Raw genomic sequence first — 9,539 nt, forward strand, 5'->3', positions numbered from 1 at the left:
TAGTCTATTTTGCCCTCCCGGTCCCTAAACCCCAGTGCTTTGAAAAACTCTGCGCCATCATCCTGAACTATAGGGTGAAGCCCTTTACAGAACATTATCAAGTGTTCGGTAGTTTATTCTTCCTCTCTACACGCACTGCATACTGTATTTGGCCCGATATGTCTTAATTCGCAGTACTCCTGTGCTGGCCTCAAACAGTAGAGAACTACCCCGAGTATTATCATAGATCCTTTCCTTGGCAATTTCCTGCTTAAAAGTTCGATAGATTTCTAGTGCGGACTTCTTAATCATGCCCGTTCTCCACATGTACGTCTCCGTTTCCTTCACTTTCTTCTTAACCGATAGTTCTTTTTGGATTGGCCACCTGCTGTTTTCTAAGTATTTACCAGTCAATTTCCTGGTTCGCTTCCTCCACTTTGTATCGACATTCTTCATGTACAAGTAGCTGAAAACCTTCCTAGCCCAACGCTCCTCCCCCCTTTCTCTCAATCGCTTCTCGGATTTTATCTTGCTGCTGGCTTCCCTGCCCTCAAATGATGTCCATCCCATATCACCTTGTGCTCCCTGATTTGGTGTATTCCCGTGAGCTCCTAAAGCAAGCCTACCTATTCCACGTGGCTTAATTTCTAATCTTGCTTGAACGTCTGATCTCATGCACAAGACCGCTTTGCCGAACGTCAGCCCAAGAACCATGACTCCTTTCCATATTCCTCTCACAGCATTACCTATTGTAATTCCACAGCGCCCTATTTTTTATCACTGCTGCATTCCTTTTACCTTTAGTCATCCCGTATATTTCGTGTTCCCTCAGGTACTCAGTCCCATTGCTTATCCATATGCCCAGATATTTGTATTTATCTGTTATCTCTAGCGTGACCTCCTGTATTCTAAGCTCACTACCTTCTTTGTCATTGAAAATCATGACTGCTGATTTTTCCTTACTGAATCTAGAATCTAACCTATCTCCCTTATTACCGCAGATGTCCACCAATATCTGCAAATCTTCCTTGTTGTTGGCCATTAGCCCTATATCGTCTGCGTACATTAATGCTGGTAGTGCCTGATCAACAAGTTTTCCTTGTTTGACTAAAGAGAGGTTGAAGCCCAGTCCACTTCCCTCTCTTTTGGGCTCTAATCCTTGTAGGTACATCTTGAATAATAAGGGTGAAAGGGGACACCCCTGCCTAAGCCCCCGTTTTACCTCTTCAAGCTTGGATACCTGTTTTCCCCACTTTATAACTACCTTGTTACCTTCATAGATACCCTTTAAAAGATTAGTGACTACATATTCCACTCCTAGTGTGTCCAGTATTCCCCACAAGTCCTCTGGAACCACGCTGTCGTACGCCCCCTTGATATCCAAAAATGCTAGCCACAGGGGCCTGTGCTCCTTTTCTGCTATTTCGATGCACTGTGTCAGCGAGAACAGATTGTCTTTTAACCTCCTGTGTTTCTGAAACCCATTGTGCACTTCCCCCAGCACCCCCTCATCCTCTATCCATGCCTGCAGTCTTTCCTTTATAATCTGCATCACCAGCCTGTAGACCACTGATGGCACTGTTATAGGACGGTAGTAGTTTATGTCAGATTTGTCCCCCTTTCCTTTTTAGATCATGCTCATCCTGCCAAGTTTCCATCCATCGGGAACTTCACCATCGATTATTATTTTGCTCACTGCTACTCTCAAAGCCTGCTTAGACTTCGGACCTAATGTCTTTATCAGCATAATTGGAATGCCATCTGGGCCTGTTGATGTACTACTAGGAACCCTAATCTCAGCCCTTTCCCACTCTCGTTGTGAAAATGGAGCCATTGCACCACTTAATTCGTCCTTGTCTATTGTGGTGCATAAAGTACTTCTTTGTTGAAAGTTTTCTGTCACCCTTGTTCTTATATATTCAATAGCTTCGTCCCCTTCTAGCCTATCACCTTGGGCTGTAGTTATAAAACTCTGCTCTAGGCTCGTCTCATTTCTTAGGGAGTTTAGATGGTTCCAAAATTTCGCAGCTGCCTTTCTATCTTTTTATGTACTTCTGCCAGCCACTGAGCTCCCTTTCTTCTAATCTTTTCATTGATCAGAAGGGATGCATCCCTTCTACAGCTTAGAAAGGTTTCCCATTTTCTTTCAACATCATCTGTCGGTTCACCCCGCTTCTTAGCATGTCTGTGTTCCCTAAAGGCTTCCTGACGTTGTGCTATGGCTATCTTAACTTCCTCATCCCACCAACTTTTGGGTTTGTGTCTTCTTTTCCGGGGTGACTTGTCACGCGTCTTAGCAAGCTCTAGCTCAAAGAGTCTAATTAGATTCGTGTATGTCCACACTGCCTTATTATGCTCCGTGATTACCTTTTCAATTTGTTTAGTGACTATTTCAGTTTGCCTTTCTGGATAAAAATTTTCCTGTAGTTGCTCATGTTGTCTTCTTCCCACTTTCACGGCTCTTCCAAAACTTAGCTTGATACGTTTGTGATCACTACCCAGACTTCTGGAGCCACCTTCATCTATGTGCAGTCGCCTGAGCTTATCATACATCCTATGTGACATCAGTGCATAATCTATCGTCAACTGCAGCCTTCCTACCTCCCATGTTATTTGCACTTCACACTTCTCGGTACTGTTGCAAATGATCAAATCAAGCCTTTCACACATATCCATGATCATTTTGCCTGTCGGGTCGGTATACCCATCTATATCTTCTGTGTGCGCATTCGTGTCTCCTAGTATAATTATCTCACATTCTCCTCCTAACTCCTAAATGTCCTTTGATATACAGTCTACCATTGCCTGGTTTTCCTCTCTGGCCTTTGCTCCCGTCCACAGGTACACGAAACCAAGGAGTGTCATTTGACCTGCCACTTTCCCTTTTAGCCATAAATGTTCCTTGCACTCCTGCTTGACCCTTTGCCAGTCTACTTTTATGCATGAATGCCCCAATACCACCCCCCTTTCCGCTGCCTTCTGTTCTATTACAGTATTCCCACGCGTAGTCCGGATTGTTCGGAGGTTGTTCCATGACCCTGACATGTGTTTCTACAAAACCGTATACCATCGGCCTCTGTTCCCTTAGCTGTTCTTCTATCTCTTCCCACTTCAGCCTGTTCCTACCACCCTGCATGTTAATATACCCCATGTCTGATTTGGCTCGGCGCTCGTGGCTACGTCTATTTATGCCCCGGACTCTACCTATCTTAGATATTGGTGCCACTTTGGAATCGTATCTGTCGATACCACCTGTCTAAGAGTCTTCCTGGTTGTTTTCCTCGTTGCTAGCTATCCTGCACTCCGAAGGGCTTGCTTGCTCCGCAAAAAAGCTACTGCGCGTCCAGCAAGTCGCCAACCCACCTCATGACCTAGCCGCCCATCGAAGTGAATTCTGTCTCGTTGAAAACCACCCCACCTACGCACCTCTCTGTTTATTTCCACCACCTCAAAGCTTTTCTCTCGACTCATCCACCATTTCTCTTGGTTTGCGTTGACAGCCGCTCTTTGCAGGGTGCTATCACGCACTGGTACCTCCGGTATCGTGCATATCACTACTTGTACCTTAGGAGAAGTGGCGCACATGTCATCGATGCCTTTCGCCAGTGTGGTTGCTAGTCCTGCTATATCTTCATTTAAGACATCATTTAAACCGCCTGAAATTATCACGAGGTTTCGTCTATCCGCTGTAGTTTTGAGTTTTGCGCTCGCTTGCCTCATGACTCCTTCAAGCTTGCGTCCTGGGAACGCCCCTACTGCAACCCTCTTGTCACCTCTTACCCTCTCTTTGATGGCTTCTGTGCATCGATTTAAATTCGAGTCCCCGGCGATTATCACATGCTGTGACTTTTCAGCTGGAGCGTCCTGCACCTGGAGGCTACTTGCACTGTGACACCGGCTGCTTTGTCCCCTCCCAGTCCCACCACTACCTCGCTGAAGCTCGGCCTTGCGAGAATTGAACTGTCTGAACCTGTTTTTTCCAAACTTGCTTGCTCTTCTTTCTCCACCGTTCTGGTTGCCGGCTCCCTACTGTTCTCTCCGTAGGCCGCTTCTTTGTTCAGCTTCGCTAGTGCTTCCTCGGCGGACTTCAGTCTTTTTCCCATTGCCCTCGTTTTCTCTTGCTCTGTCACCAACGCAGTCTCGAGCTCGGCGATTCTCATCAGCAGTTCACTCTGGGCAACCATCATTTTCTCCATTTTTTCCTCGACCTCACATTGCCTACACTTCGCGTCAGCCTCTTCTCCATCCCCTTCTACGCTTGGGTCCGCTTTCAAACCCACTCCACATCCTGAACACTTTACAGTCTTTTTAACCATGTCTTTCGTACACCAATTGTCCCTATACTCGTTAATTACTAAACTCGATCCCTGCACTACGAAAAAAAAAGAAATTGTAAGCTCTACTACAAACATTTGCGTGTTCAATGTACGCGCACCTCCTCCACGGTGTGGCAAAAGAAAAGAAATAACAAAAAATTCAAACACAGGCACCCGCACTAACTAATAAATACCTGGTGACTGACCCCCGAAAAAGCCGTACCATTTAATAAGTGCTACGAAGATTTTAACCGCTGCCTTATAATTATAAAGAGAAGCTCAAAACATGCAAAAAAACTTATCTGCGCAGTCGATCCGGAGCGCTCAAAAAACACGTCCATCCACCGTGACAGCCCGAACTGAAGGGCACCGATTGACGGTGCGCCAAGCGTCCGTTCTGCAAAATTGTGGGCGTCCTATGTCCTCTCGTGGTGGTGAGTAAGGCGTGGCAAGTGGTGGCTGGTGGCATGGAGACATTGGAGACATGGGCCGACGTCTGAAAGCCTCCTGCAATGGTTGCGATGAAGGTGCGACTGTAGGTCGCTGGTAGTATGATGTAATAGGCGGGATTTGTGGTGGACGGTGGAAAGCGTCGGCGTAGCTCAGTTGACGCTGATCGCAACCGAGATCAGCTGCTGAAAAAGCGTGCCTAAGTTTGTCACGAACGACTGTGGCAACGGTGGTCACTGGTGTATCCACTGGAGGAGTCCAAAGCTTCTGAATTTCTTCTTGGACAATATCTCTGATCAGGTCACGTAGGGAGCCCTGATTGTTCAGAGTCACTGAAGCGGCGTTGATTGGAGGGGTAGTGGACGAGCGGTCATACTGCCGCGATATTTGGTGCAGAGCACGCTCAATGACAGTGGCTTGTCTTATAAAATCAGTCACGGTAATTGGGGAGTTGCGCACAAGTCCAGCGAACAGTTGTTCTTTCACGCCGCGCATAAGGTAGTGCAACTTCTTTCCTTAGGAGATATTGAGATCAGCCCGACGACATAGGCGCGTCACGTCTTCAGCAAACATTGCCACAGTTTTGTTAGGTTTTTGAAGCCTTAACTCGAGCAACTGCTGAGCCCGCTCTCGACGGTCGACGCTAGCAAAGGTGTTAATCAGCTGCTGACGAAACTCATCCCATGTGGATATACGGCCTTCTCGATTCTCAAGCCACGTGTGAACGCTGTCATCGAGATTGCAGTACGTGCGGGCGAGTTTCTGTTGAGCATTCCACTGGTTTATAATGAAATAATTGGAAGCGCAAACCAACGGGACACAAGAGAAGAGACAAACAAGCGCAGACTGAAACTCAGTTTATTCAGAGAAGAAATTATATACCAGAAAGATGCGAAAGGGAAAAACTGGGGAGAAGGTTCCACCATGGTCAGGTGTCGTCCAGAAGCCAGATTTCACAATCTAACAGTGATATAAACGGTGAACTAACACAACTATCAATATTCTTTAAAAAAAAAGGCTTCCGCAATCTCTCTAGTTTTCATGTCATGATGGCTGTATAAGACAAATGCGCGCGAAAATTCAGGTACGCAGCCACACTTTTTGCAATGGGCGGACGAATGTAAACCCGGGGCTGATTTCAGCGCACTGTAGTGTTCTAGCAGGCGAACATTCAAGCAGCGCCCAGTCTGCCCAATGTAGAACCTGCCGCAAGACAGTGGAATACAATAAACGACATTAGATCGACAATTGGTGAAGGAATTGACATGCTTGACACCACAACCTTTCTTCACAAGACCTACCTTCATTCTGCTTTGTGATTCAATTCTAGAACACATTTGCTGCAGTTTTTCGCTTGCGGAAAACACAACGTCGAAAATGAATTTTTTTACATTTTTTTATCTTATGCAAAAACTCGTGCACATATGGGACTACCACAGTTTTCATGATATGAAAACTAGAGAGATAGCAGAAGCCTTTTTTCATTAAAAATAATAGTGATAGTTGTGTTCACCGTCTTTATTACTGTTAGATTGTGAAATCTCGTTTCTGGATGACACCTGATCATGGTGGAACCTTCTCCTCAGTTTTTTCCCTTGTCATCTTTCTGGTATATAATTTCTTCTCTGAATAAATTGAGTTTCAGTCTGCACTTGTTTGTCTCTTCTCTAGTGTCCCGTTGATTTGCGCTTCCAATTATTTCATTATGAATTTGTACCAACTAGCCCACCTGTCAACCCTACTGCAATTTCACTGGTTGTTGTCGGCAACGCGTTCGCAATGCTCAAGCCAATCTTCAACATCTTCATGTGGGGCACCACTGAAGCGATCAGGCACAAGCGGCTGAAGAAGTGTTACCTGGGCCGGATCGGAAACGGGGCGTCCTTGTATTCCTTGGACCAGCTGTGGCTGGCTTGCGGAGGCCATTAATAGAGGTACGTAATGCCTGGTAGAATGTTCGTTGAAGGAGGTCAGCTTAGGAAATAGGCCTAGCAACCACCGACTGAAGCGGTGCACTGGTGTCGTAACAGGTGGCTGCGTGTCGGAACTTGATGAACGGCTCCCGGATGAAGTGTTGAGCATCGGTAAGCTCTCAACCCAGCACCCCCCCCCCAGTGTCGCGGTTCAACGTAAGCAGTGCACTAAGACGTTGAGTCCGAGAACCATAGGCGTGTATTTTTATGCGGGAGCCAAGAGCAGGAGAGCAAAACAAATGCACGTCGTCTTCTTCAGCTTCCCTTTTCACGAGGCTGTTGGCGCGCACATCGTCTTCGTTCTTTGTTTCGGGTGCGGCAATATTCAATAGCTTCGTCTCCTTCTAGCCTAGCACCTTGAGCTGTAGTTATAAACATCTGCTCTGGGCTAGTTTCATTTCTTAGGGAGTTCAGGTGGTTCCAAAATTTCGCTGCTGCCTTTCTGTCCTTTTTAGGTACTTCTGTCAGTCACTGAGAACCCTTTCTTCTAATCTTTTCATTGATCAGGAAGGATGCTTCTCTTCAAGAGCTTAGAAATATGTCCCATTTTTTTTTCAACAACGTCTGTCGGTTCACCCCGCTGCTTAGCATGTCTGTGTTCAGTAGAGGCTTCCTGACGTTTTACTATGAATCTCTTGACTTCCTCATCTCACCAGCTCTAGGGCTTGTGTCTTCTATTCCGGAGTGACTTGTCACGTGCCTTAGCAAGCTCTAGCTCAGTCTAATTAGATTTGTGTATGTCCACACTGCTTTTCATCCTCAGTGATTACTTTCTCAATATGTTTAGTAGCAATTGCTGTTTGCTTTTCTGAATGAAAATTTTCCTGTAGGTGCTCATCTTGTCTCCTTCCCACTTTCACTGCTTTTCCAAAACTTAGCTTGATACATTTGTGATCACTACCCAGACTTCTGGAGCCACATTCATCTATGTGCATTCCCTGAGCCTATCCTACATCCTATGTGACATCAGTGCATAATCTATCATCGACTGCAGCCTTCCTACCTCCCATGTTATTTGCCCTTCAGACTGCTCGGTACTGTTGCAAATGATCAAATCATGCCTTTCACACATACCATGATCATTTTGCCTGTTGGGTAGGTATACCCATTTATATCTTTTATGGGTGCAGTCATATATTCTAGTATATTTATCTCGCACTCTCCTCCTAATTCCTCAATGCCCTTTTGTACACACTACATCATTGCCTGGTTTTCCTCGCTGGCCTTTGCTCCCATCCACAAGTAGACCAAACCGAGGAGTGTCACCTGCCCTGCCACTTTGCCTTTTAGCCATAAATGTTCCTTGCACTTCTGCTTGACCCTTTGCCAGTCTGAACTTTTATGAATGAATGCCTCAATACCACCCCCCTTTCTGCTGCCTTCTGTTCTATTAAAATATTCCCATACGTAGTCCGAATTGCAAGGTGGTTTCTTCATGTCCCGAAGATGTGTCTCCACAACCCCATATATCATCAGTTCCTCCTGCCTCAACTGCTCTTCTATCTCTTCCCACTATAACCTATTCCTGCCACCCTGCATGTTAATATAGCCTATGTCTGACTTAGCTCGGCCCTTGTGCTTTCGTCAATTCCTTCTCATACGGACCCCGTATGGTTTCAATAGTTGTGCTCTTCAGAGCCTTAATTATTTGGCTACATTGTTGGCCTCAGCGCTCTGGGTCCCCTTAAAAAAGCGGTGGCTTTACGACCCATACTATTACCACTCCTCCTGCCCGTCACACCACTCTAATGATTGCCATCATGTGCAAAGGGGCGAGCGTCGAGCTCGTACACGTCTTGGTTCACCTGCATTACGCTGTATCCTAGTTGCCGGCTCATACCCTTTATCACACAGTTACCCTCCACTACCCTCCTTTTGATTTCATGAGACTGCCACCAGACCTCTGGGACAGTGCATATGGTCACATGCACACTCCCAGAGGCGTCTCGGAGCTTACGAATTCCATCCTCTAACTGTATCTGAAGGTTCTGTTTCTTGCCTTTCAGCACATCATTGAGCCCAGCATGAATAATGACGAGATTTTCGCCCTCCATGCTCTCCTCTACAACATCCTGAGCTTTGGCCAGTGCATCCACCATATCCTTCCCTGACTGAGCTTCCACCCTCACTCTTCCATCTTCCTTCACTGTCTTGAAGACGCCATCCCTAACCCTGGCCACGTTAGGGTCCCCCACTACCAGGACCCTTCCATGCTCCAATCGCTGGCTTTCTGTTTGTGATGGCGCCCCTGTTTGCTTCGCCTGCTTCTCTCTCTGCCGTCTGTACTGTGTTCCTGCCCTGCTCGAAGACTTACGCACCACCGAGCTGTATGTTCTCGGAGCCTCCGTCCCAGACAACACTCGATGTCCTGAAGTCGTCCTCATATGGTACAATTGTCCTCGCACAGTTCTCATCGACCTTAGTACTTACTGAGGACGACACAAGCTGGTTTGCCTCGGAAACGTCTTTTCGAGTGCTTTCTGAGGGCAACAATTGGTTCGGAAAAGGTCCTGTTAAGGATTTTTTGGGGATGACAAAAGCATTGCACTGAGCACTTAGATATAATTCCTCAAGACCTTTGCGCACCAAGTAGATGCATTTAATACGTGAAAACTTTCTCCACAAGTTTGTTTCTTACAGTCATAAAGTTATTGTATATTTTCGCCTCGTTGTTTTTGGCAGAAAATTTTCAAGTTGTGCGTTGTGCCTAATGAGACACACAATCAGTTGGCTTAGGTACCGAACCTGGCATTGGGAAATGTCCATTTGAAACAGTGTTTCTTAAATGTCACAGCCTTAAATTAGTCATTATACGCCACTG

Source organism: Rhipicephalus microplus, unplaced genomic scaffold (genome assembly GCF_043290135.1).
Source record: "Rhipicephalus microplus isolate Deutch F79 unplaced genomic scaffold, USDA_Rmic scaffold_12, whole genome shotgun sequence".
Classification (NCBI taxonomy): domain Eukaryota; kingdom Metazoa; phylum Arthropoda; class Arachnida; order Ixodida; family Ixodidae; genus Rhipicephalus; species Rhipicephalus microplus.